The sequence below is a fragment of the Panthera leo genome, chromosome C1, assembly GCF_018350215.1.
Source record: "Panthera leo isolate Ple1 chromosome C1, P.leo_Ple1_pat1.1, whole genome shotgun sequence".
In the NCBI taxonomy this organism is placed as follows: domain Eukaryota; kingdom Metazoa; phylum Chordata; class Mammalia; order Carnivora; family Felidae; genus Panthera; species Panthera leo.
Window position 1 is genome coordinate 99,065,924 of NC_056686.1, and position 25,888 is coordinate 99,091,811.

General features: G+C 49.2%; 2 long non-coding RNA genes across 12 annotated transcripts in view; one reads left to right on the forward strand and one right to left on the reverse strand.

Annotated features, from left to right (window-relative positions):
• Positions 1-1,738: 1,738 nt before the first annotated feature.
• The window catches only part of LOC122228512, a 30,204-nt gene continuing 6,054 nt past the window's right edge, over positions 1,739-25,888 (reverse strand). Inside the window, exon 3 of the long non-coding RNA XR_006206637.1 lies at positions 1,739-2,408. This is a non-coding gene — a long non-coding RNA (uncharacterized LOC122228512). The remainder of the gene's footprint in view (positions 2,409-25,888) is intronic.
• On the forward strand, positions 8,628-25,165 carry LOC122228511. 11 transcript variants are annotated; one of them, XR_006206631.1, is made up of 9 exons: positions 8,628-11,125; positions 11,523-11,618; positions 12,111-12,320; positions 13,630-13,719; positions 14,103-14,189; positions 14,599-14,654; positions 21,043-21,158; positions 21,432-21,498; positions 22,650-22,897. It is a non-coding gene; the product is annotated as an uncharacterized LOC122228511 (long non-coding RNA). The 11 variants fall into 11 exon arrangements; XR_006206626.1 differs by having other exon boundaries at positions 21,014-21,158; positions 22,650-22,896; XR_006206629.1 differs by having other exon boundaries at positions 8,628-11,076; positions 21,014-21,158; positions 22,650-22,896.

Below are 25,888 nucleotides of genomic sequence, written 5' to 3' on the forward strand. Positions count from 1 at the left end.
GTGTGTGTGTGTGTGTGTGTGTGTGTGTGTGCATGCGCGCATGAGCAGGGGAGAGGCAGAGAAAGAGGGAGAGAGAATCCCAAGCAGGCTCTGCATTGTAAGCCCAGAGCCCAACACGGGTCTCGAACTCACGAACCATGAGATCATGACCTAAGCTGAAACCAAGAAGTCAAATGCTTGGGGCGCCTGGGTGGCTCCATTGGTTGAGCGTCCAACTTCAGCTCAGGTCATGATCTTACGGTCCATGAGTTTGAGCCCCACATCGGGCTCTGTACTGACAGCTCAGAGTCTGGACCCTGCTTCAGATTCTGTGTCTCCCTCTCTCTCTGACCCTCCCCCATTCATGCTCTGTCTCTGTCTCAAAAATAAATAGACATTAAAAAAATTTTTTTTAAAAAAGAAGTCAGATGCTTAACCAACGGAGCCACCCAGGTGCCCCCTCCCCTTGAATTTTATGCTCCAGCAGTGCTGAAGGCTGACGGTTTTCACACGCAGTGTTAGGTCCAGCTCTGAGTATGCTACCCACCCTCCCACAATGCCCTTCCCTGCCTGGCCCCCTGATGAATTCCTGTTTATTCTCCCAGCTCTGTTTCAGCTACCAGGGGGGTTAGGCAGCATGTTCCATTTATAAAAAGTTCAAATGGGCCAAACTAATCTATGCTTTAGAAGCCAGGAGACTGGCTACCCCTTGGGGCCAGGGAGAGAGAGAGGAGTGGACGTGAGCGGGCCTTCCGGGGTGCTGGTTGTGTTTCTTGATCTGAGTGCTGGTTCCACGGTTTCTTCCAATTTGTGAAAACCCATCAAACTGTACCACCTCAGCTCACATGACACTTCCTCCAGGAAGCCTTTGTGGATACCCTCCCTTCAAGCTTGTCCTGCACCCTTCCCGTGGTCACTCGGCCTGGTTCAACCTGCTTTTTTTGATGTTTGATGTCCGAACTACCGATCCTTTATTGACATATCTATCTCCCCAGCTAGACTGTGAGCTACTTGAGGACAAGATCCGAGTGTCCCCAGCACCTTCCCCATGCTCTCAGCCGGGGCCCAGCGAAGGGATATGGGCTAGATGAAGAAACAGATGGAGAGAAAAGGGGGAGGGTGTGTTTACTCCTTTTACTTTTCTTCCTATTGAGAATACACAATGCTTCTCTATCAATCTGCTTTTACCGAACCAGGCCAAGAAAGAGATCACTTACCTTTCCGAGTCTCACCCAGGAAAACCAGATCCTTCCGAGGAGGGGAAAGAGCAGAACTTCCTAAGACTGATCCAACCTAAGCAGTCCGCACCAGTAAAGAGGTGTCTGAAGCTTCCTCCTGTGCCAGAAAACAGTCACATTGGTCATCTCTCGTTGGGTTTCTTCTTGATTCTTAAGGAGAATGGCCAGTTATTCAGGGACCGGACTGCCCAGGCACAAACAACTCCCCAAACTCTCAAAAACATTTAGCTAGAAGAAAATGAAGCTTTTACATCTCAACCACAGCATAGGGACTCAATCCCACCCACCAAATTATAATCACTTTGCCTTAGCCCCTCACGTATTATGCCTACAAATTTCAACCACTTTAAGAGACAGTCAAGTAATAAAGAAGGACGGTCTCTTTATCAGGAGGAGCCTGCCTAGGAGCTTCTAGCACAGAAAACGGATTATCCTGCCAAAACTCTATTAGAGTACATAGTCGATAAATACTTACTAAGCAATTGACTGGTTCCTTGATGCATTAATTCATTTATTCAGCAAATGCATGCTAGGTACTTATTCTTGCAAGGCTCAAAGGCCAGGGATGAGTCAGACAGAGTCTCTGATCTCAAGAAACTTAAAACCCAGCGGAAGATTATAAAAAGCTGGCTATCATGCCAGGATGAATGAAATGGGTGCTTAAGATAAGCGGCAGGTGCTGTGATGTTCGGAGAGAGGGGTTGCCCAGCACAGAGGAAGCACTCAGTGTTGGTACGTGAAGTCAGATGGTTCCGGTGAACAGTGAACGAAGATGAAATGCTCACCCCCCCACCCCCCAGGCACAGTCTTCAAAGCAGCCCCTCCTGGCCCACTCCACATCTGTGCCTCCCTCTGCCGGCCAGACACCTGCCCCTGACGCTGTGCAGTGAACTCTGCCGTTGGTCAAGTGGGGGCCGAGAATCAGGTGTCCCTCCCTGCCCCCCAAGCATCCTCGGCTCTGCTTCTCTCCACTGAATTCGGGCCGAGCATTGATATTCCCGCACTGCTGACATATCACATCACTCTGCATAGCCAACATCTTACAGGCTCCGCTAATAACCCCCAGTGGATCTTAAGCAGGAGTCTCAGCCTGCAGGAAAATCGGTTCACATCTGAGCCCTGTCGCGACTAATCTTCTCCACCATTTATTAGATGAGGATCTTGTCAGTTCGGAAGCTCCGTTTGCTCTGCCTAGAAAATAGAAGAGAGAGAGAAAGAGAGACCAGAGGGCAAAAGATGAAGGAATGAGATATATAGCGGCGTCAAGAATTTTGTCAAGAGACACAGAAGTGCTCAGCGGTTGACAAGTTCCCTGTTGTACAAACAGAACAGCTCGAGGACTTAATACGTGAAAATCCCAGCGGGACCCTGCAATTTTTCACAATCATAACGTCTCAGACTTGTCAGTTGCGAGGTTCCCAAAGTGTTAGTCTGGTGGCAAGGTGGAGCCTTTGGAAGGTGGGACCTCATCCGCCTGAGGGCCGCTCTGGGTCAGGGGCGCAGGGGAGTGGCCCAGGAGACGGCGTGAGTGAAGCACCTGTGTGGCACTGCCTGTGGCAGGGGGAGGACTGAGGTCCTGGCTCTCTTATCACCGGAAACGGGGCCTGAATCGCTCTACGTGTGTGAATCTCAGTTTTCTCGTCTGCAAAATGGGAGTATTCATGCCTACTCCGACGAGATGTGCCGGGGACTTAAACACCAAGGAAATTCTCCAGAAAACAGAAACCAGGGCAAGGAGGGTTTAGATGGAGTGAATTTGCAGGCCAAAGACCACGGATGGAGAATAGGGTCAGGGCACACCTGCTTTGCTTGCTTTCTTCTCTTTTTGAGAGTTGAATGCTCCCCCTCTCTTTTTTTTTTTTAATTTTTTTTAATGTTTATTTATTTTTGAGACAGAGAGAGACACAGCATGAATGGGGGAGGGTCAGAGAGAGAGGGAGACACAGAATCTGAAACAGGCCCCGGGCTCCGAGCTGTCAGCACAGAGCCCGACGCGGGGCTCGAACTCACAGACTGTGAGATCATGACCCGAGCTTAAGTCGGACGCTCAACCGACTGAGCCACCCAGGAGCCCCGAATCCTCCCCCTCTCTTAAGACTTCCAGCTCTCTAAGATGATAATTAATTCTAATGGCTACTCAACAAGCACTTGCTCTGTGCCAAACTAGCTCTGTGTTAACCTCTTTACAGACGCTTCTTTCACGTAATGCTTACAACAGTCCTATGAGATAGGAGTTTTACAGGTAGAGAAGTAAGAGTCAGGGAGGGAAGTAATTTGCCCCCATTGGTCACACAGAGGCAGAGGCAGGATTTGAACCCAGAGCTAAGTCTTCCTCAGGGCTGACACTGGTTCTGAAAACAACCAACCGGGAGGACGGCTGACTCTGAACCAATGTGACTATCCTAGGCCATAAAGGAGAGCACCTTAAAGGGGCCTTGCCAGAGGAGGAGTGGAGAAAAACCAAAGCTTCAAGCTAACGGGGTCCAGTCCCTTTACTGATGATGCCATGGTGCCACGCTCCACTGACCGTGGGCCATAATAGTAATTATGACTCCAGCAGCCACATTTTTTGGTTTATTTATTTATTTTGATGTCTATTTTTGAAAGAGAGAGGCAGAGCGTGAGCAGGGGAGGGGCAGAGAGAGAGGGATAGGGAGACATAGAATCCTAAGCAGGCTCCAGGCTCTGAGCTGTCAGCACAGAGCCTTGACGCGGGGCTCGAACTCACAGACCGTGAGATCATGATCTGAGCCAAAGTCAGATGCTTAACCGACTGAGCCACCCAGGTGCCACCAACACTTTGTACTTTATTTATTTTTTATTTTTTTAAACTTACTCATATGAATATATTAAAAATTTTTTTTTAGTTTTTTAAAATGTGTATTTATTTTTGAGGGAGACAGAGACAGAATGAGAGTAGGTTAGGGGCAGAAAGAGAGGGAGACACAGAAGCAGGCTCCAGGCTCTGAGCTGTCAGCACAGAGCCCAATGCGGGGCTTGAACTGACAAACTGCGAGATCATGACCTGAGCTGAAGTTGGATGCTTAACTGACTGAGCCACCCAGGCGCCCCTTCAGCAGCCACGTTTATGAAGCAGATGCTCCCTATGCTCCATACTTAACCCGCATCTTATTTAACCCATTTGTCCTGCTATAAAACCTACCCCACCTGGCATATGGGGAAACAGATCAATGGAGATGAAAACTCCACTTTCCAAGTTCAACACTGTGAAGCCATGTGACCCTTCTTGTTTCTCCCTTCACTTGAGACTTGAGTCCATGAATTATGTAAACGTTGCCTGGGAGGCCCACCCAGTGCCTGTGTTAATGACCTCGGAGGGGTGCTGGTTTCTGGGAAGTCGTCGAGGGCAGCCTGCAGAGTACTTTGAACTTGCATGTGTCATTTCAAATTGCTTTGAGATGAGCTGAATTCAGATCCCTCCGCCTCATGTGGGGATAGCAGTGTGGGGAGAGGAATGGAAGAGAAGGAAAGAGAAGCGGTTTTCTCCCCCCTTGGAGGGGGCAGGAATCCATCGTGGCTGTGTAGACACAAAGGCTCCCACAACCTGCTTTCAGCTCAAAGAAGCATCCTTCCATCACGTCGAATTCACTAGGCAGCAGGTTCCAGAGATTCCATGTGGGGTTTGTTGTGAGCACCATCCTGCGGACTTCTCCAGCCAGGCTGCCAGAGGACAGCCCTCTCTTCTCCCTGGAGAGCCCTCCATCCAGGCCACTGCACCAACTTTATTTGGTTGCTTGCTTGGGCTCGGCCCTCAGTGTAGGCAAACAGGGCAGGAGCCGCTGAAATCGGGGAGGGGGACAGAAAGGAAAGGGAGGCCAAGGAAGCAAAACCAGAGGCCAAATGTAGATGTCTGGTCTGTGTGCCCAGACAGGGCCGGAGTCTGGGCCCCTGCCATGTATCCTCAAAGCCCAGGCTGGACATGATCGATCCCTGCCCCTGTCCACCAACTCCTAGTGGGAGAAAACCACTTACATTTCCTTCTCTTCCATTCTCCTCCACCACCCACACCACCCTCCCCCCCCAACTGCTGTTATCACTACACGAAGCAATTCCAGAGGGAGGAGTCTTTAATATAGTCAGAAATGGAATTGGCAGGCCTGGACCAAACGCCAGGCCTAGACAGAGCGGGATAAGAAGCTCAAGCCCAGATTCAAAGCTGGGAGGGTCCAGATGCTGAGAGCCTTTGTGTAAGGAGGTGGGGTTAGGAAGCAAGGCCAAGGCAGAGACCTTCCCCCAGAACGTCTTCCTGTGGAACGAGGGGCTAGGGAGTGTTGTGCGCTGAGGGGAAGCCAGCAGGTTCTCTCACAGCCTTCTCCTGCCCTGCGCCTCCGTCCTTAGCGGAGGTCCACTTGAGGCCATGGCCAAAGAGTCTCAGTTCCTTCTTCCTAGCACCGAAGGAGGAGCACACTCCCGTCCTCTTCATCCATTCTGCAGGACTGTCACAGAGAGGCTCCTTTTACAGGCCCAGGCCCACTGTGGCCTCTCAGATCCCCAGAGCCTGCTTGTGAGGCCACCCTAAACTGCGACCTGCCCCGAAAGGACATCTAGGGCCCTGCTTACATGGCCACTCACTAGTCACAGTACAGTATTTTAGATCTCGTGTTTCATCTGCCACCCATGCTCGATCAAACAGAGATCAAATAAGTTCTGAAGTGATGTGAAAACAAACAAACAAAAACAGAGACCCAGAGCACCCATGGCTGGTTATTTTCATCAAAACAAACAATCCTTGTTTACTGCTCACAGAACACAGCCAGGTCTCAAGCAACATGGCGAAGGTACTCTTCAGCCGCCTTCCCTCCCACACAACCTCAACACACAAACTCACCCTTGACAGCTTTCACTCTCTGCCTTCACCCTGGTCAGTGCCCAAAACCCATGCGCTGCTCCAGCTGCCAAAATGCTCCACCCCCACACGGCACGCCCACGTTCCAGATTTTTCCAAATCCCTACCCACCCCCACCAAAATTAACCCATGCTCCCCCCTCAACACACATTCTTGCAGACAAACTGTGACGTAAGGGAAAGAATGTTAACTGAGCAACTACTACGTTCCAGCCGTTATAATAAGCACTTTACAGACATTATATCATTAATCCTTACAACAATCCTTTGGGGCAGTTGTTGCTATCACCATTTTGTAAGTAAGAACCTGAAGTTCAGAGAGGTTAAATAACATGCCCAAGATTTCACAGAAAAAAGTACCAGTGCCAGTATCTCAAAGCTTTTTTTTTTTTACTTGGCTTCTCCAATGTTTAAAGGTTTTCCAACAATCATACTATGTTAAATGGAGCTGGCCTTATTTACTTTTGTATGCCCAAGAGCTGGCCTCGTGGCTGGCAAGGAACAGGTGTCAAATAAATGAATAGAGAGTGATGGATCGATAGATGGATGGATGGATGGATGGATGAATAAGAGAAATAGGTAAGTTGAAATGACCTTTGGTGACCATAAATTAAAGGGTTAGTCTTCTCAGATAACATCCTTACATATTTGTATTCTGGAGACAGCGCTGAAGCAACGGTCCCTATTTAGTTTGTGTCTTCCTTACCAGCTCTAGAAAAGCTGGAGCTTGTTCAGAGGAAAACACCAGGATTGAGAGGTGGTCTTAGTGACTTATCATGAGGAATAGGTATGGGGACTGCCAGAAAAGAGAATATTCTGCGTTCAAATATTTGAAGGCTGGGTAGAGGGTACACAGAAGAGGAAGAAGGCTTGCTCTGTGTTTCTGCAGGCCATTAGAACTAGGATCAATGGCAAAACCATGGTGGGGCTGATTTCTCATCAGCATATTCTATTCTGTGCATACACTCAACAAGTACTTTTTTGGGCATCTCCTATGAACGAGGCACAATAGAGACCATTTAAAGAAGAATATGTGGGGTGCCTGGATGGCTCAGTTGGTTGAGTGTCCTTGATTTTGGCTCTTGATTTTGGCTCAGGTCATGATCCCAGGGTTGTGGGACTGAGCCCCACATTAGGCTCTACACTGAGCCTGGAGCCTACTTTAGATTCTCTCTCTCCCTCTGCCCCTCTCCCCCACTCATGCTCTCTCTTAGAAAAAATTAAAAATTAAAAAGAAGCACATATGTATAAATATGTGTATTCCCCCCCCCTTTCTCAGATAAAAAAAATGCATTACATCTTCTTCCAACTTAATCTAACACTGGATCTTGGAGATAACAGCATAGCAATATATGGAATTGTCCTTCGTGCCTTTTTTACAGCTGTATAATACTCCACTGTATGGATATACCATAGTTTATTCAATCATTTCCCTATTGATAGACATTTGGTTACTTTTCAGTCCTTTGCTCTCTAAACACTGATTCAACATACAGCCTTGAGTATCATCTTGTTATATCCTTGCCAATATGTCTTTGGGATAGAGTTTTAGTTTTCAAAAGTTTATTTATTTTGAGAGAGAGAGAGTGTGTGTGCGTGTGTGCGTGCACGCGCGCACAAGTGGGGGAGGGGCAGAGAGCGAGGGAGAGAGAGAATCCCAAGTCGGCTCCACACCATCTGCACAGAGCCCGATGTGGGGCTCAAACTCACGAACCGTGAGATCATGACCTGAGCCAAGGTCGGGTGCTTAACCAACTGAGCCATCCAGGCGCCCCTGGGATAGAATCTTAGAGGTGAGATCACTGGGTCGAAGGGTCAGTGCATATGTAATCTTGTGAGATACTTCCAAGTTCTCTTCCACAGGGGTAGCTGCTCGGGACTTTCAATACCAGCCTCCTCTCCTCCTACTGCCTGGAAGTGTGGCCCAAAGGCTCGCCCCGGAATTGCCGGTATGTACGGACAAGTTGAAGAAAAGGGAGCATCACAGGGTCACATGATGGCAGGACAGGAAGGGCCCTGGGTACATCTAGAATGCAGGAGCCCTTATGAACCAACCCCCCCACCCCCACCCCCCAGCCAAGGCTGCCTGGAGCCGGTAGGACTTCATGATCTATCTCTGAGTTGGGAGCTGTTTCAAAACGATATTAGTACTTTGAACAAGTGTGGCCAACGAGAATGGGTAAGGCTGGTGGCTGTTACCAGATGTGCCTCTGCACGACCGAGGGGCGAGGGGAAAGGCCTTCAGCCTTTCTCTTCAGGGAGACCCTGCCATTCCTCTGAGCCAATGTGTCACACTCACAAAGCCAGTAAATTGGACAGCGGCTACTCAGGACAGCTTATTTATAGCGCCAACTACTCTATCCTCGCCCCTGTGAAAATTGAGCGAAGAGAACAGCCCAGCGGGATGGAACGTGTGGCCATCTGTGACTCTGTTTCCACAACAAATGCCTCCCAGCTGCGTGTTCCCATCAGCATCGTGCGGGCACTTGAGCCGATGGCAGGCAGGGTGCAGCTGGGGCAGGGCCCTTGGAATCCCAACCCTCTGTGACCTCATCCCTTCCAGGAACAGCCTGATGCCAGGACAGGCCCTGGAGGTCACCCTACGTGTTCCCGAGAGAATAGAGAACAGTTCCGGTTCCAGAGTCCGCAGTGTTTCGGGGTGCAGATGGCCTTGGGGCCCGCCCAGCAGGTACCCCTGACCCTGCCAGAGTCTAACAAGGCAAGGCTCCCTTGAAGGCCTGCAGAGCACAGGGGTTCAGCTGGGAACAGCAAACTCTCCCTCTGGCACAGAAGCATATAGGTGAGCTCCGACCGGAACAGAGTAAGTTCACTTCAAAATCTGCGTCCCGTGCGAAAAACTCAGAAGACCAATTTGATGCCCATGTTGTGTCACTGTTCTACTATTTCCAGGCCAGTGCTATTGTTTTTAAATCGTTAGGGTCATGCTCCATTGTAAAAAGACGAACTGTTCTGAGCGGTCAGGCCCCGTGCTCTGATGCGCCCGTCTGAACAGGCAGCCAGCGGCCTCTCCTTCCACCCAGGCACTTGCCATCAGTCTGGGAGCTGTGAAGAAAGGGGAGTCAACGGACCCCACCTTCCAGCAGGTTCTATTCTTCCTGCTGACTCCGGCCCATCACAAGGTTGCTTGGGGTGCTCTGCCCATCACCCAAGAGGAACCAACTCAGCAGGGAGGCTTTCGGCAGGTGCCTGACCAGAGAGGGTCTGAAGACACCGTCCCCGCACCCAGAGCGTGGCCAACAATCGTCGCTCCTCTGCCAAATGTGATCGCGGCTACAGCACAGGGAGGGAGGGGGGCATCTAAAACCCCTATTCCTTCAGGCGCAGGAGACTTTGGAGAAACAGACCTGCTTGAGGATTCGAATAGCTACGGTTGGGCTCAAAAGCCCAGCGGGCCACCTCTCTTCCTCTCAGGCCAGGCCACACGAACGGAGGAACGCAGCAGGACAGCGGAGTGGCTGAGCCCAGGAGACCGCCGGCCTGAGGCTCTTGGCCGGAGCTCCGCTGACCCATCCGCGAGCCACACTGTCCTCCCTTGACGAGCAAACCCTCTCCTGACACCCAGCCCACTTGGCGTTTGCCCTCATCTCTAGTTCTCAAATTCCTGATTTTGTACCCAGGATCTTTATCTGCTTCTGGCTCCCGTGATTTGGCAAATTGCCAAAGCCCAGCCAGCTGGTCTTCTTAAGGGATGTCAGCTCAGCTGACAGAGTCCCCGCTCCAGCCCCTAGCAGTCAAGGACAGCATCGCCACCCCTACAGCTCAGCTCCCTCTGATGCCCGTTTCAAAAAGTCAGCAGTCAGCTTTCGGGTCCGTTGCCGAAGGGACCTGTGTACCGAGATGTTGGAACCCTGGGTCCCCACCCCACACACAGAGGGTGAGCACTGGACCCTGTGGAGGCCACGTCTGGAGAGATGGGCCTCCCAACGCAGCCTCCAGCCGTCCTGGACCTTCAGACCCCAAGAGACTCTAAGATCAGGGCTAATCTGGACGCCGAGTTCCACGGCGGAAAACTCTTGACCCCTCTGTGCTTCTTCCTACCTCTGTGCGCCTCACACCTTCCTTCCAGGCGCCCCCCTCAGGGAGAAGCCACCCTCCAGCTCCGCCTGTGTCTCCCCCCATTCCTCAGTGGTTGTATTTCAGGGACTCAGAAACATCGAGGGCCAACCGGACCCAGGGAACCCGACCGGTTAGCCTCTGAGCGACTGGCCTGGCCCAGCTTCCGCTGGCTGTCCACAAGAGTAAATAAACTTCAGCCAGCTCTCTATTGTTACTGAAGATCAGTTACTCCCCTCAAGATCCAACCTGGCATCTTGGTCCCTAATTAAGCCTGTAGCAGCTGTCTGCTTGAAGAAAGGGCAGAAAGTAACGCAGAGCTGCTAAGACGGTCTAGAAGAGAGACGTCTTGTCAGGTGCCTCTGCCTTTTCTCTAGAGGCAACCCACCCAAAGCCCCCACCCGGACAGATACCTGAACTAGTTGTGAACACTTAGTCCCGGACACGTGGCACCCACTGCATGCCAGGCTCTGTTTTAAGCACCGAGGACGTGGAGTCACAGAGACATTGAGTAACTTTCTCAAGGTCATCCAGCTGGCGGGCTGCAGAGGCAGGGTTCAAATCCCAGGAGTTTCGCCCTAACCGCTAGGCAGAGTCTAATGGACAGCCCTTGGCATAGGATAGGTACTTGGCAACGGTGCTGGGGTTAGAATTATTACCAACCATAGCCTCACCTGCCTTTTCACCATACAGCACGGGACCGTGATAAAGCGGTCATTTGGTAAATGGCCAGTTCTAGCCAAGTCAGGGATACAGAACTATACAAGGCAATTCCGGGCACTTGGAATTGGCTTTCCTGGACTTCATACGAGCTGTTTGTCTGGACATCTCTAACGGGTCATAATTTCTAATTGTGTTGAGGCACAAAGCTGAGTCAAGGGAACTACTCAGAAGTTCGTCGACGAGCACCAGTCCCTTGGTTAGTGAGTGAGCCGAGCCAGCTGCTAGGGACCTGCATCACATCACAGGTCTCTTACCCTCTACTTGCTGCTGTTCCCATAGAACCTCTCAGAAATGACAAAAACTCACGTGTCTCTATGAAAAAGGAATGCCACACGAGTGCCGACAGCTGGTGCCAACGATGGAAGCAAAGAGATTAAAAAAAAAAAAAAAAAAAATCATTCGTTCTAGAGCACCTGGGTGGCTCAGTGGGTTAGGAGGCCGACTCTTGATTTCAGCTCAGGTCACGAGCTCGTGGTTCCTGGGTTCGAGCCCCGCGTAGGGCCCTGCACTGACTTTGGGGAACCTGCTTGGGGTTCTCTCTCTCCCTCTCTCTCTGCCCCTCCCCTGCTTGTGTGTGTGCACTCTCTCTCCCTTTCTCAAAATAAAGAAACATTAAAAAAACCCACTCATTCCTCCAAATAGGAGCCGTAATCAACTTATGGAGGACACCAAGGTGGCAGCAACTCAGATCCAGGCCTTGAACAAGTCCAGGCTCCGAACAAGACCTACAAATAAGTGGTTAGTCGATCTCTACAAAGACCTGTCTAGAAAAGCTGAAAGGTAGCCCTGAAGTGAGAGAAAATGAAATAATTAAGCACAGTAATATTCTAGGAATGTCTTTGCAGGTTTGAGAATTTACCAAGATCGGGGGATGTAAGCTTCATGGGTGGAAAGGGTCCGCCCTACGTAACTGAGTTTGGTGGGAGTATGGATGCAGGAATCCCTTTCTCTTGTTTTCCTGAAAACAAGAAAAGAAAGTAAATGGGAGCATCTGGGACCGTGAGGGCCCCATAATGGGGCAACCTGGGCTAAAATTCTCCATACCTTCTCCCCGGGCATAGGCAAAGGGCAGCCTGACCCTTCTCCCTGGCCTGCCGCTTCCCCAAGGCAACCCAGGGACCAGCTCCAATATCTTCAAGTTTTCAAGTATAGTCCTTCAACACTCGGTCTCAATTTCCTCAACTCCCCGGCCTGCTGTGTCCTCTGCTGTCCCATCTTTGGTGTTTCTAGGGGCATCATCAAAATAGAAGGGGAGCATCAGAACAGCTTCCACTGGAGGCTGAGATGGAACCTGCTGGGCAGCGAACGCCCTTGGCATTGGAGAGCAAAGTCATCACTGAAAACAAAGACAACCAGTGAGCTATTTTGTGCACAAACGGTCCCTTTGCCGTTCTCATCAAGCCAGAAACAAATATCCTGGAATCGTTGGCTAGCGGCCAAGTAAGTTAAATATCTAATTAAAAGTGAGCTGGAGCTGTTTTAAAATTGAACACTTCAAACATTTGCCAGTGCAAGCATGGTGAAATTGGGGGTTTTAACGGAGCAGCGGCAGCAAATAAAATATTTACAGGTCTCAGCAGAAATAAATGCAGAGGGGCTCATTTTTTTAGTGAAAATGCACATATGGTCATTTTTTTTTTTCCAGGAGTAGAATTTAGTGATTCATCACTTACGTATAACACTAAGGGCTGATCCCAACAAGTGTCCTCCTTAATGCCCACCACCCATTTACCCCACCCCCCCACCCAAGTTCCTTCCAGCAACCCTCAGTTTGTTCCCTGTATTTAAGAGTCTCTTGTGGTTTGCCTCCCTCTCTGTTTTTTATCTTATTTTTATTTTTTCTTCCCTTCTCCTATGTCCATCTGTTTTGTTTCTTGAATTCCACATATGAGTGAAGCCGTATGATATTTGGCATTTTCTGATTGACGGTCATTACACAGCCACCCTGGTGGGTGCTTGACGCCTCTGAGTTAGAGAATGTGCCAGGAGCACAGATCGTAGGGTAGACACTATTTGTCAGGATATGGAAAAACACAGCCCAGTGTGTCTAAATGTGGTCATTCTTACTAGAGCAAGGAGAACGCTGTACATGCAACTCATGGGAATGCCTGAATCTCTTTTTAGTGTAAGTATATCCCAAAGGTCGCCCGGGACATACCTACGCTAAAATTTTATTTGTTGTTTATCTGAAATTCCCATTTAATGAGGCATCCAATATTTTCATTTGCTAAATCTGGCAACCCTAAATCCAAGATAAGCAAGTAATCCTCAAGTAATCCTCATGATCTGGAAAGTGGCTGGGGGACCAGCCAAAGAGCGGCTCAAATGTTAGAAGGATGTTCTATGAACACTTGGGCCACTGTTTACTTCATCTGTAGAATGAGGATAACGATACATTCCCGTGCAAAGCCATTATGGGAAGGATCACCAGTGAAGTCGTAAGGCACCTAACCAACACATTTTATGTTCTCAGTACACAGTAGGTGTCACTGATGCAGCCAGAGCCTGCGGCCAGTGAGCAGCACAAAGTAGGCTCTCAATATGGGCCAGTTCTTATCTGTAAAGGGAAGACAGCTGTCAGGTCAGAAGCGGCACCATTTATGAGTAACTGCTATATCCAAGTGCCATACATCATTTTATATAAGCCTTAGGATAACCCCGCAATAGGTATCATCCCCATCTTTCTCTGGCTACAGAAACTGAAGTTCGGGGAATTTAACTAGTTTACCGAATGTTACATGTCCTGTAGGAAGAAGCCCTGGGGTCCAAACTTGCTTAACCCCAAATGCTGTGCTCTTTTCACTGTATCGTCCTATCTGCCTCGCTGGATCCCGGGAAGGTATGATCTTGCTAGAGTAACAGATTACCCTGTTTGCCACCAAAGTAACCTCCTCGCCTGAAGAGCTTTTGTCTCCGATTATTGTGGGGCGGGGGGTGTTCCTTTGCCTGCGGGAACATGGCTGTGTTCTCGTGAACTCCGTAGAAGAATGGATTTTGAATTTTCGAACTCACTTTAACTGCTATGCCTGTTTTGTATTAAGTGACAGATGATGGTAAAATTTTAGAATGAGAAAATGCAAAATTCCTTGGGGCAGCTGGCAGGATGCTGGATGATAACTATGGATTCGTTACGTGTTTCTCTCATGTTCCATTCCATCCTTACCACCCCCTCTCTGTTCTTTAATGGAACCAGGAAGGTCTGACGCTCCTTTCCCCTTACAGGCTTGACTGGCAAGACCAGAAGACACAAGGATGGGCTGGAAGGCAGCCATGCTGGAAAAAGAGGTCTTTTGGAGAGCACGCTTAGAAGTCAGTATTGCTTTTAGTAACCCAGGGATCCTGCTAGGGGTCCCACCAGGAAGGAAGAATCCCTCCTTTTGAAGGCAACCATGATGCTGCAGAAGTGAAGGCATCAGGGAGACTTGGGGCAAGACATAGGAGCAAGTGTCATGGCAGCCATGCCCAGAATGGGAAGTCAAGGCACAAAGCCAACCCAGTCCACAGGAGGGGGACATTCTCATCAGCCATACTTAAGATAGTTCTCCCTCCACTAATGTGGTTAGTTGTGTAAAATGTAGAGACATGGCCCCAGTGACAGTCAAGTGTTTTCAGTGTATGCTTTCCCAGTCAGACTTTCCCTTCAACTTCTTTTATTTTGTTATTAATCAAGATGCCCCAGTACTTGGGGATTGCTTGCTAATTCCACTTAAATTTGTAGTGTAATTCTGGATTGGGTAGACAAAGAAGAACCTTCTTCCCATGCCCCTCACAACAGTAAGTACCTTGAAAACTACTTGAGTGGGGTGCCTGGGTGGTTCAGTCGGTTGAGCGTCCGACTTGGGCTCTGGTCATGATCTCCTGGTTCGTGAGTTCGAGCCCCACATTGGACTCTCTGCTGACAGCACAGATCCTGCTTTGGATTCTCCATCACTCTCTCCCTCTGCCCCTCCCCCACTTGCTCATTCACTCTTTCTCTCTCTCAAAAATAGTAAACATTAAAAAAAAAAAAAAATGACCCAACCGATTCACTCAGCTCTTTACGTAGCTTCACGCTTCCCTCTTTTCTTTCTCTCCAGTCTCTTTCCCTTTCCTCTCCTTCTACTGTGTCAGCAAAACTTGTCTTTACTGGGGCAATCCCAGCCCATATGTTGATTATACATCCCTTCCCCAAGTCCTATGGGAGCTGGTTCTGGTCTCCTGTCCTTCCTAGCCTGTCTGAAGGCTGGCTGAGAAATCAGGAGGTGGCCTGGGACCCCTGCCCTGGGCTCACTCCTCAGGCCCAGCCCCTCTCCTGCACTCACGGGTCTGAACTGCTCGTGTGAACGCAGACTTTGTGTCTGAATGTCTGTGGAAAGCTGTTTACGCGTCTGCAGGCCCAAGGGGGCTCATTTGCAGAGCTCTTACCTAAGCAGGGCTGGCTCCAAGCCCCAGGGACCCCAAGAGGGCTTGCTAGGCCTCCCGGCAAGGGCGCAATTAGGGCACTGTGGAGAGCCATGGCTGTCCGTCAGCTCTCCGCTTCCAAAAACAAGCCTCTGACTTGAGACCAAGCCTCTCCGCTTGTTTGTATCAGCAGGTTCTCAAGTCTGAGATATCCCGGCGGAGCTAAAGCCTTCATGGCAGCTCTATATGCGTCATGTGTTTATGTGTGAGGCAGATCCTGAGGCGCCCGCTCGGACCGTGTCCCCGGGCCCAGATGCGGAGGGAGACACAAATCGTCCCTGTGCTGTCTGGACTGACCAGGCGCTCCTTTCTTTTACCCCAGTGGTTCTGTGTCTTCACACAAGGGTGTGTGAAGACAGCCGAGCTCCCTTCCGATCTGCTTTTTTATCTGGTTTCGTTTTCAAGACATTCTGAAGCCTTAGCAGCAGTTTGGTAGGTGGTTGAGTAGACGGCTGTCCTTTTGCAGAGCCTAGAAGAAGGAATGATGGCTCTCATTCTGGTTTTCTGTCAGCATAATCGGTCTACTTCGTGTGGGATGAGAGGGAGAACATTCCAGTGAAGAACACTGCTTCGGGTCTTTACGTTGGAAGTGGTGGCCAGTAATGTTGATGAAGACTTATTACACATATCCCAGTTTTCTTCATAAATTCATGACGGCGGTGCTGCTGCTGACAGCAGTAGGGATGGGGGTGATGGGGATGAGGCCGGAGGAAGAAGAGGAGGAGGAGGAAGAAAGGGAGGAGGGGCGGTAAACAGGAGGACTCATTTCCAACATTATTGTTCCTGGCTCCAAGACCTCCTCTTGGCCTACAACATCGCCCAAATGGCATCCCCTTCGACTTGGTGCTCCATTCACTCTGACTTTACCAGCACTCCGAAACACTGAGTTTTCGTGGACACCGGCGGGACCTGAAATGAACCGAACGGAGTCATTTCTCACAGAACTTCCCAGTATCAAGGTCTCTTGGAGACAGTTTGATCATCTGTGTGTGCCGTTACTTGTTAGCTCACCTCGGCAATCTTTAGGTGCGGAAAGAAATACCAGTGAGGAATACAGTGCTTTGAACCCAAGACCTGTTTGAGGAAAAGCATCTATTTTGGGTCAGACAGATGAGAGTTCAAACCCCAGGCTTTTCATTTCCTAGTAATTTATACTTTTTTTATTACCTATTTTATTATGCATGTACGTACGTATTTATTTAAGTTTATTTCTTTATTTTGAGGGAGAGCAGAGAAAGTGAGCAGGGGAGGGGTAGAGCGAGAGGGAGAGAGAGAACATGTGAGCAGGGGAGAGGGGCAGGAGGGAGAGAGAAAGAATCGTAAGCGGGCTCCACACTCAGCATGGAGTCCGATGCGGGGCTTGATCCCACAACCCTGGGAACATGACCTGAGCCCAAATCAAGAGTCAGATGCTCAACCGACCGAGCCACCCAGGTGGTAATTTATACTTTTAAGCTTGAATTCCTCTTCCATAAACGGACACCCACAGGGCCTGTCAGTTCTCAATACATGTCAGTATCTTTGATGCTCACCCCATTTCGAGGATGGGATCCAAGGCAAAATCCCAATGCTCAGTTGTCTGTCAACTTTCTGCTTCCCTTTATCCTAGACCTCAGCCAGAACCAGTGGGCAGTTCCTGTCCTAAACATTTTTCAGGAGCCACATGTTCATTTATTAAGAATCATCTTGATTCCTGTGACTTAGGATAACAAAGCTTCGGACGGCAAAACAACAGCTTTTAAAGAGAGAGGGAGAAGGTTTAAACACTCAATTGGTTGTTTTTTTTCAAATGCCGCCCAACTGTTTTTTTCCACTGAATGGGCAGATATTCTGATTGACTTAACCATGTGAAATGATTCTATAACTTTTTTTTTTTTTTTTATACTGTCAGGATGTTTTCCTTGATGTCTGGCCCAGGTTCTCTTTAATTATATCATTCCATTATTCCTGCTTATGCCGTCTGGTACTGAAATAAAACATCTAGATTCCACCACTTGGATTTGTACTTTTCAAATATTTATAAGCCATAGCCATGACTTCATACAGTCAATCCTATACATATTTAATTTTCCTTTATAAACAAGTCGTTTTCTCCTTAAGTCATTTATTTTTCTCTTGTGAAATCTTTCCAGAGTTGCTTTTGCCTTAAGATGAAGAGATGCCCCTAAGTGGATTGTTATCAAACAGCCTTTAAAAAGTAGTTGTTCTGGAACCTGGGGGTATGTATTAAAAGTACAGGTTCTCTGACCTCATCGCCAGTGATTCTGTTTCACAGTTCCTAGGGTATGGACCCCAGAATGCACATTCTAACAACCACACCCACACATGCACGATCCCCAGGTGATTGTGTTGGGAGTCCCCTATAGACCACCGTGGGTATGACAAAGTGAGTAACAAACCAGTAAGTTCTTCCTTCCCAATTTGCAATCACATTCGGGCCTATCTTCCTGAGGTTAGGTCAAGACCATCTTTTATTCTTTATTTTTTTAATGTTTATTTATTTTTGAGACAGAGAGAGACATCTCATGAGCCTGGGAGGGGCAGAGAGAGAGAGGGAGACACAGAATCTGAAACAGGCTCCAGGGTCCAAGCCGTCAGCACAGAGCCCGACGCGAGGCTCGAACTCACAAACCGTGAGATGGTGACCCGAGCCGAAGTCAGACGCTTAACCAACTGAGCCACCCAGGCGCCCCTCGAGACCATCTTGATGAGAGTTTGAGTGTTCCCAAACCCATCAGTCAAATACTCACATTGTTTTGGTTTATGAGTACAGATGGCCAAGCGTATCCATCAGAGAGATTTGGCCAGTTTAACTTCTAGAAGGCTCTTCCTTTTCACTGCTCTTCGGGTTCTAGGTCAGGGGGTGAGGGTTGTGGAGGGTCGATTTCACTGCCACCTGCACATTCCTAGAAATCTAGTGCTTTTGTATCCTGTAGGGTTACTGTTTCCTATCTCTGCTTTCATAAGTATATTACTCCTGTTAGTAATAATATTTCTTTGTATTTGTAAGGCACATTGTGCTTCACAAAATATCCTAACTCCCATGATTTCATCTCATCGTCACCACAGCTTGGTGTGGTAAGTAGGCCAGGCATTACTGTTCTCATTTTCCAGACGAGGAAACACTCAGAGAGAATAAGTTACTTGTCTAGGGATTTATAAAAAGGAAAGAAAAGACCCAGAGCTTAACATGAAGGATTTTTTTCACTACCTCTACCTTAAGATCACACTTTTCCATACTGTTATATTATCAAATCTATAGTCTTTGAATGTTGCTGATTAATAAATAATATGTTTCCTTCATCAAGGTATCCGCCCTTCAACATAGATGTTTGGAAGGAACAGGACATGTTCAAGGAGGGTATTTTTAACTTACTGTTTACTCACTGTGTTGATATTGCCCACAATTGTAGAATAGTTCATCATTCCTCTAAGTTTTATTTTGAAAGTTAAAAGGCAGTGGCCGTTTCTCATGTTGTAAAGAATACATTATTAGCCTCAAGGGTTCAGCCCACAGTGAATGATTTGCTATATAAACGCCTTTATCGGAGAAGAGGCAAGGGGGCCAGGATAAGGCCTAGGCCATGGGTGTTAATTTTCCCAGGCTACTATCAGTCAATGGATCGTACTTACACAACATTCTGGGGTGGCATCACCCCACCCCGCTAAAGACCAATTTGTTTTGGGGCACCTGGGTGGCTCAGTCAGTTGAGCATCTGACTTCGGCTCAGGTCATGATCTCGTGGTCTGTGAGTTCGAGCCCCGCGTCGGGCTCTGTGCTGACAGCTCGGAGCCTGGAACCTGCTTCGGATTCTGTGTCTCCCTCTCTCTCTGCCCTCTTCCGCTCACGTTCCACCTCTCAAAAATAAATAAAGATTAAAAAAAAAAAAAGACCAATTTATTTTGGAGCTACTAGGGGTAGAGTCTATCAGAAACGTGGAATGCGTCAGAAAGTTTCCATTCAAAGCTGCTCGGCGGCAGGGGTAAAACCCAGCAGGGCCAGGATTAGAGGGAGGCGAGGAGGCCTCGTCATACCAATGCCAGGTCAGCGTCTGTCTTTATTTAAATTTCTGATAGTCGGTCCTTCATTTTTTTTTTCATTAATTGTGATTTTTTTTTTAAAAGAAAAAATACCGTATTCATGCAGTAATTGCTCTCCTTGGTATTTATCCAGAGAAGTTGAAAATTTATGTCCCACAACAACCTGCACATAGAAGTTTATAGCAGCTTTATTCGTAACTGGCAAAATCCAGAAGCAACCAAGATGTCCTTCGGGGGGCGAGCGCATAAACGAACCGTGGCTCATCCAGACAGTGGAATGTCACGCAGCACCAAAAAGGGAAGGGGCTGTCAAGCCATGAGAGGCCACGGAGGAAACTGACATGCACATTACTGCGTGAAAGAGGCCGATCTGAAGAGGCTGCATACTATGTGATGCCAATTATACGACATTCTGGAAAAGGCGATGCCATAGAGACAATAAAAAGATCAGTGGTGGAACACAGACGGGTTTTTAGGACAGTGAAGCTAGTCTGTGTGATACTGCAAGGGTGGATACGTGTCATTATACATTTGTGCAAAGCCGCAGGATGTAAGACCTCACGAATGATCCCTGACGTAAGCTATAGACAGAATGATCGTGACACGTCGGGGCATTAGGATAGCGTTCATTTTAATTACTGAGGCTTCTTTTTTTTTTTTTGCCCCTTCCCCTTAAATGTTGTGTCTACCCTCCTTGCCAGAGGCGTCCTGGGGTCTGTCCTCCAGTATCCCTGTGGCAGGCGATACGCAGACTCCCTCTGCAGGAGCTTAAACTGCCAATCCTCGAGGCGCCCCCCTGCTCCCCTCCCCTCCCCCACTCCCCCTGTGCTCCTGCCTCTACAGGTCCTCCTCTCTCCCCTCCAGCAGGTCTGGGCATTACTGTTCTTCTCTGCCAGCTCACTCTCTCCCCTGCACACTGTCTCACCTCTACATCCACACTCAAGTTGTGTGTTCTCGGCACTCTGCTCTGTCTACCTCTCCCCTCCCTTCCTCTCACAACTGGCTTATTTTTAATAGAAGACGTTTTTAAGTAACTGTCTGCTATGCATCTGTCGTCTGGGCAGGAAAACACAGGCTCATTTGTTGAATCATCAAGACAGCTCCCCCCCCCCCACCCCCCACCCCATGGAAAAAGGCTCCAAATCGTCTACAGATCTCTCGTCTGTTTCCTTCCCTCACAGTGTCCCCCAGACCCCATTAAGTGGTTGGTTGTAGAATAAGAATATGGGCTGTATTGTTCCATCTCTCGTGGCTTCCCACCCACCACGTGCAGGGCACACGCTCCAACCCAAAACCTCTGATGATTTCCACACATCCCTGTGCTGCTCTCATATGACAAACAGAGGCACTCACAGATGAAGTGACATCCATCAGTCCCATAACCAATCAGGGACAGAACAGAGATTTAAACCTAAGTGTTTTGACCCTCAGTCCCGTGTTCACTCCATTATTCCATGAACTCTCCCCTCAACAACCTCCAACACCCCACACCCTCCTCCAGGAAATCACTGGATGGTTTGATCAATTAGCATGGGCCAACTGATGTTGTCAAACAGCAAACTTGTAGATTTAAAAAGGTCAAGAGATTCTTTAGGTCCCTGCAGACACAAATGCAGCCGCCGATCGAAAACTCTCCCACTTTTTCCCTCTAGCGTGAATTTATCCGGCAACTTTTTTCCAGCCCCTCTGCAGAGCCATTTACAAATTCCCGCTTGCAAGGCTGCTGAAGGATGAAATGTACCAATACAGTCTCTGCGACAGACTGCTGTGCGCTTTCAAAACACAGACACAACACCAGTGAGTATGTGTGTGTATTATATTTCTCAGCGGAACATCCTCAGAAGCCAGGGACATTAGTTTTCCACCCCAGCATGCAGGCTTTGTGGTCCTGGGAGCTTGTGGGAGGGCAAAGTCCTGCAGAGAGGCCATTGTTTTCCTTGCCTTTGCTGATAGCATGAGATCAGCTCAGTGATGATGGCAGATCTCCAAGACCAAGCAAAAGAACAACTGGGGGTACAGTAATGGGAAGCAGTAAATTGTTGAAGATAATATTTGTAATCTAACCAATAGAAGTCGTGCCTCTTCTGGGAAACTGAAGTACGAAATGCTTGAGTGCCTGATGGGTTCTGAGGCCTCGGTAAGTGTGTGGGGGTGGGTGCCAGGACCGAACCAATCATTGTGACCACAAGCCACCTCAATCCATATCTGAGATCCCCAGTGAGAATGACTGGAAAGATTCCACGATATGGCAACGCTAAAGCAACTCGGATTAGGGAGGCGGGGAATGCCCACCCTCAGTGCTCTCCAGGGGTCATCCATTACAACACAACCTGTTGTCAAATGCTGATACAGGCGATTTACAGAAGTCATGCCAGATAATCCACACCACAACACGAACAGGGCAGGTGCTCATATGCCCCTGCTTTAAAGATGGAGAAGGCGAGATCCAGGGAAGTCAAGATCATGCATCAATTAAGGGGGGGGGGGGCAAAATCCAAACAGTTTTGTCTGACTCCAAAGCACATCCTCTTAACTATCCCCCTCTGTTGCCATCAAAGCTCTTGGGCACCAATTACACCAGGCATCCCTAAGCAGATGTCACCTGTCACTCATTAATTCATTCAACGCTCCACAACACCTAGTGAGTATCTACACTGTGCCAGGCCTTTTTCTGGGCACCGAGGCTTCCCTGATGAGAGAGCTGTGAACCATGCCTTCACGGAACTTGGAATCTTCTGGGTGACCGCCAGGGTTGCCACTTAAGTTGGGTAGTTTGGGTCCTGCACAAAGGCCCTTGGCCCAAGTAAAAACTAAAACTCAGCTCGCATTCCACTAGGCTCTGTGCCCACATCTTCTGTATCCTCCAGAAGAAGCAATTAGAGAATTTTTCCCAAAGCATAACGTGGGCTATGGGGAAGTCCCCACCTCCCCTACACTTTTCAGGCTAATGTCACCCTGAAAGATCCCCATGACAACCTGCAGTGTCCAGGGAACGTGAACCTGTACCAGGGCAGATTCTGGACAGTAAGAGGTCAAGAGCAAAATCAAGAAAGTTTGGTCCATTTGAGCTCAACCAATGAGGTCCACATGCACTTTCAGGGAATCTTGGCCAATCAACCATGATTCAAACTAATCCCCTCCCCCCTCCTGCCCCCTGCCAAGAAAAGTATGGGAATGAGTAAACCTTCTTGCAATTCCCAAAGATAGTAGCCCCCATCTCAGCCAAGGGCTGAGCCCTTGCTTTGCCCTGGACCTTCAGGCCTTCTCTCCAAAAATGTCATACCCCAGGGCAGCTGAAAGGAAGGCTTTCAGAGATACCGCACAGAACAAGTGAGGAGAAAAGTCAAGGTGACATCAAACCCAAAGTCCATTATCCTTGTGAACAGAAACAGAGACTAAAGGAAAATTTCTTCGGGAAGAGGAATGAGTTTTCTGTGTGTGTAACTTTCAGATTATAATTGTATAATGGCTCATCTTTATGAAGCCTTCGTGTATGAGGCACATTGTGTAATTCTTATGAAAACCCTGGTATGATTCCTTTTTGATAGATGAGGGAGTTGATAAGCAGAGAAAGCAAATAATTTGGCCGAGATCGCATAGTTAGGAAGCCGCAGCGGTAGGAGATGGTAAATGAGGGTCCACTTGACTCAACAGTCACGTGATTAACTTGCCTTCCGGCTTTGAAAGGGATGTCCTCAGCTCTAAGATCAAGATAAAGGAGGTGTGATAAAAGGAATGTGGCTAATACGTAGTGAGGCAGGTGGAGAGAAGGGAAGGAAGAAAAGCAAAGGTAGCAGAGGGCGGGCCCTAATGACTCCTCTTGGGTGATAAAGAGGGACAGTTAGTACAACTCCCTATAAATGGAGTTTATGGGTATCCGCAACCAGAGGGGAAAATGTCCCAGCCGGGAAGAACCTTTGTGTTCTCACCCAGCCCCTCCTGTACAGCTGAGGAAACAGAAGCCCCGAGACAGCTAGTGGCTTCCCATGGGTCCCCGGGACGTTCTAGAAGCTGAGCCGTGGCCAAGCCCTGGCTCTCCTGGCTTTCAGGCCTAATAATTCCGCCACCCCTGTAATCGCTAAGATTAGTATCACCAGGGACCATGGTGCTGTAAACAGCTGTGGTCACCCACCGTCCAGTTATTTTAGCACATGGCACCCTGACACCCATCTTTGTGTGGCTTAAAGAAAACACTGCCCTGGTCATGCGAGCCTCAGAGGAATGGAAAATTCCAGGTCAGTGAACAACACCCCCTCTAGGTATCCTTCACCAGCCCTGCCTTCGGTGGCTCCCGGGCCCTCCTGTCCCACCAGCGGTTAATATTTCACTTGGGTGAGACTTTAGGGAACAAAGAACACGAAGCTGGCCTTGAGGGGCCAAAGGTAGGCGGCCAGTGGTGCCTGATGCGGCTCATAAATAAGAACAAATGTACTTTGGATAAGAACCGGCCGGCCTCCCGCAGAACAGCTGGGGAGCCTATTCATAGGAAAGCGTGTTATTTGTGTCTGCCCGGCATTTGAATTAGCCTCACCTAACTGCACTGCCTTCCCGGCTGGTGTGAGTCACACTCCTCATTCACAAGCAAGGGGTGGCCAGGGGCAAAGGGGAATTGCTCCTTTGGGCCAGCTGAGGGAGACGCGGGGGGCCAGGACTGGCATTTCCAAGGACACGTCTTTCCCCCGGTGGCAAGGGCTGAGGATCAAGGGAACACATTTGTCCACCAGCCCGATTCTTCTCCGTGGGGGGGGGCCGTACCTCCTCAGACCCTCCGTAATTGCCCCTTCGTCCAGGCTCCTGGGCAGACCCAGGAGTCAATCCCACTGGTGGCTTCGGCTGCCCGACGACATCCTGAGAGCACCATGGGAGGGCAGCTCCCAGATGAGGGAGCACCATGGGAGGGCTCCTCAGGTGCATTTTGAGAGCCCATCCAGCCACGGATGGCTTAGCTTCTCACGGGACCAGGCTGTGCCTGTATCTTTGCATCCCCACACGATGGTTCACGGCTGGCACACAAACAAGGACTTCGTGTGCACTCACCACATTTCCTTGACAACTCGACCTTGCTCCGTGCAACAGGGACTTCTCGACTCTGCGTTTCTGCAGGGCCTAGTGTCAGCTCTGACACAGGATGGGGACGTAATCAGTGTCGTTCACTTGACTCGTCCCATTTGAGGGAAGATCTTTGTAAATGATTCCACGTCACAACATAATGGACACAGACAAGGCCATCTGATGCATTCGAAACTTAACATGAATGGGCATACGACCCAGGCAGACGCTGTGGATGCGTGGACCTCCTCCAAGAAACTAGTGACCTGTTTAGAAATTATACTTTTTACCATTCTTCGTGAGCGCAGATGATCGCCGAACGGAAGACGTGGGATTTCAGCCGTCTTCCCAGGAGAGGGGATGGGCCTCCTGCTAAATCATCCCTCCTTTCTTTAACATTTGTGGGTGACGACGGTGTACCTACCGACCACTCAAGGAGCACAGACCCAGGAGGACCCTACATGGAGGGCTCCCGGTCTGATGTGGTGAGATCACATTCACAAAGAACTCATTACCCGGGGGTCGGCGCTGCTGTAGAAGGATGGTCTAAGGGCCCTGGGAGTGTTAAATCCCTCCCCGGGTCAGGATGGGAGGATGAAGGTAGGAAAGGCCATTTGAGGGATGGACAGATCCAGATGGACAGTAGAGTATCCTAGGCCAGAGGATATTAACAAAGGCATTGGAATTCAGCAGTACGCTGGGAATGTAACTACCATGTCAGGCCATTCACTTCTAATAAACTCAGCTGGTTTCAAGGACTCTTCCCGGAAATCGATGCCTGGATTCACTTCGCCTATCAGTCCCAGAGTCTAAACGTGGGTGAACGGGTTTCTGGGGAGCAGGGTAGAGCTCGTGTCTGGAACCCTGGACCCAGCACAACCAAAGACACCCTCAGGGGCCTGGACACGAGGCCGTGCCTGACCACATCCCCAGCCCTGACCGGCTAGGTGTGGACAGACCCTCTCTAGTTCCCCCTCGTGTGAGTAAGAACCTTATCAGAATAAAAGCTGTAAAAATGCCCAACTTTAACCTTATTAAAGTCACACTGCTCTGGTCTTGGCAACCCTCATAGGGTTTTACAATTCAGCCTCTACAGCTGGAGTCCTTGAATAGCCCAAGGTCTGTCAGGGTCCATGATGGGTGACTAATGTGATCACGATCGGAGCCAGCCCACCCACATTCTCACCCTCCCCCAGCCCAGCCCCCACCGGGCTCACCGTGGCCTCCCACAATGGCCTCCTGTTTTGTTACAAATGGATACTGAGAAATTTCCACTATCCTGGACCCCCGGAGGAATGTGTCAGTGCACCCCACAGCACTCACCCACTGACATGGTATTTTCCTCTGGATTAATGAAGCACAGTGGAATTTTTATCTGTCATTGTAATGATTAATATGTCAAATCAATACCACGGGAGAGGCAAACAAGAAAATGACACGAGAGCCAGCAGAGGAGGGGGGAAGAGGAAAAGTGGGAC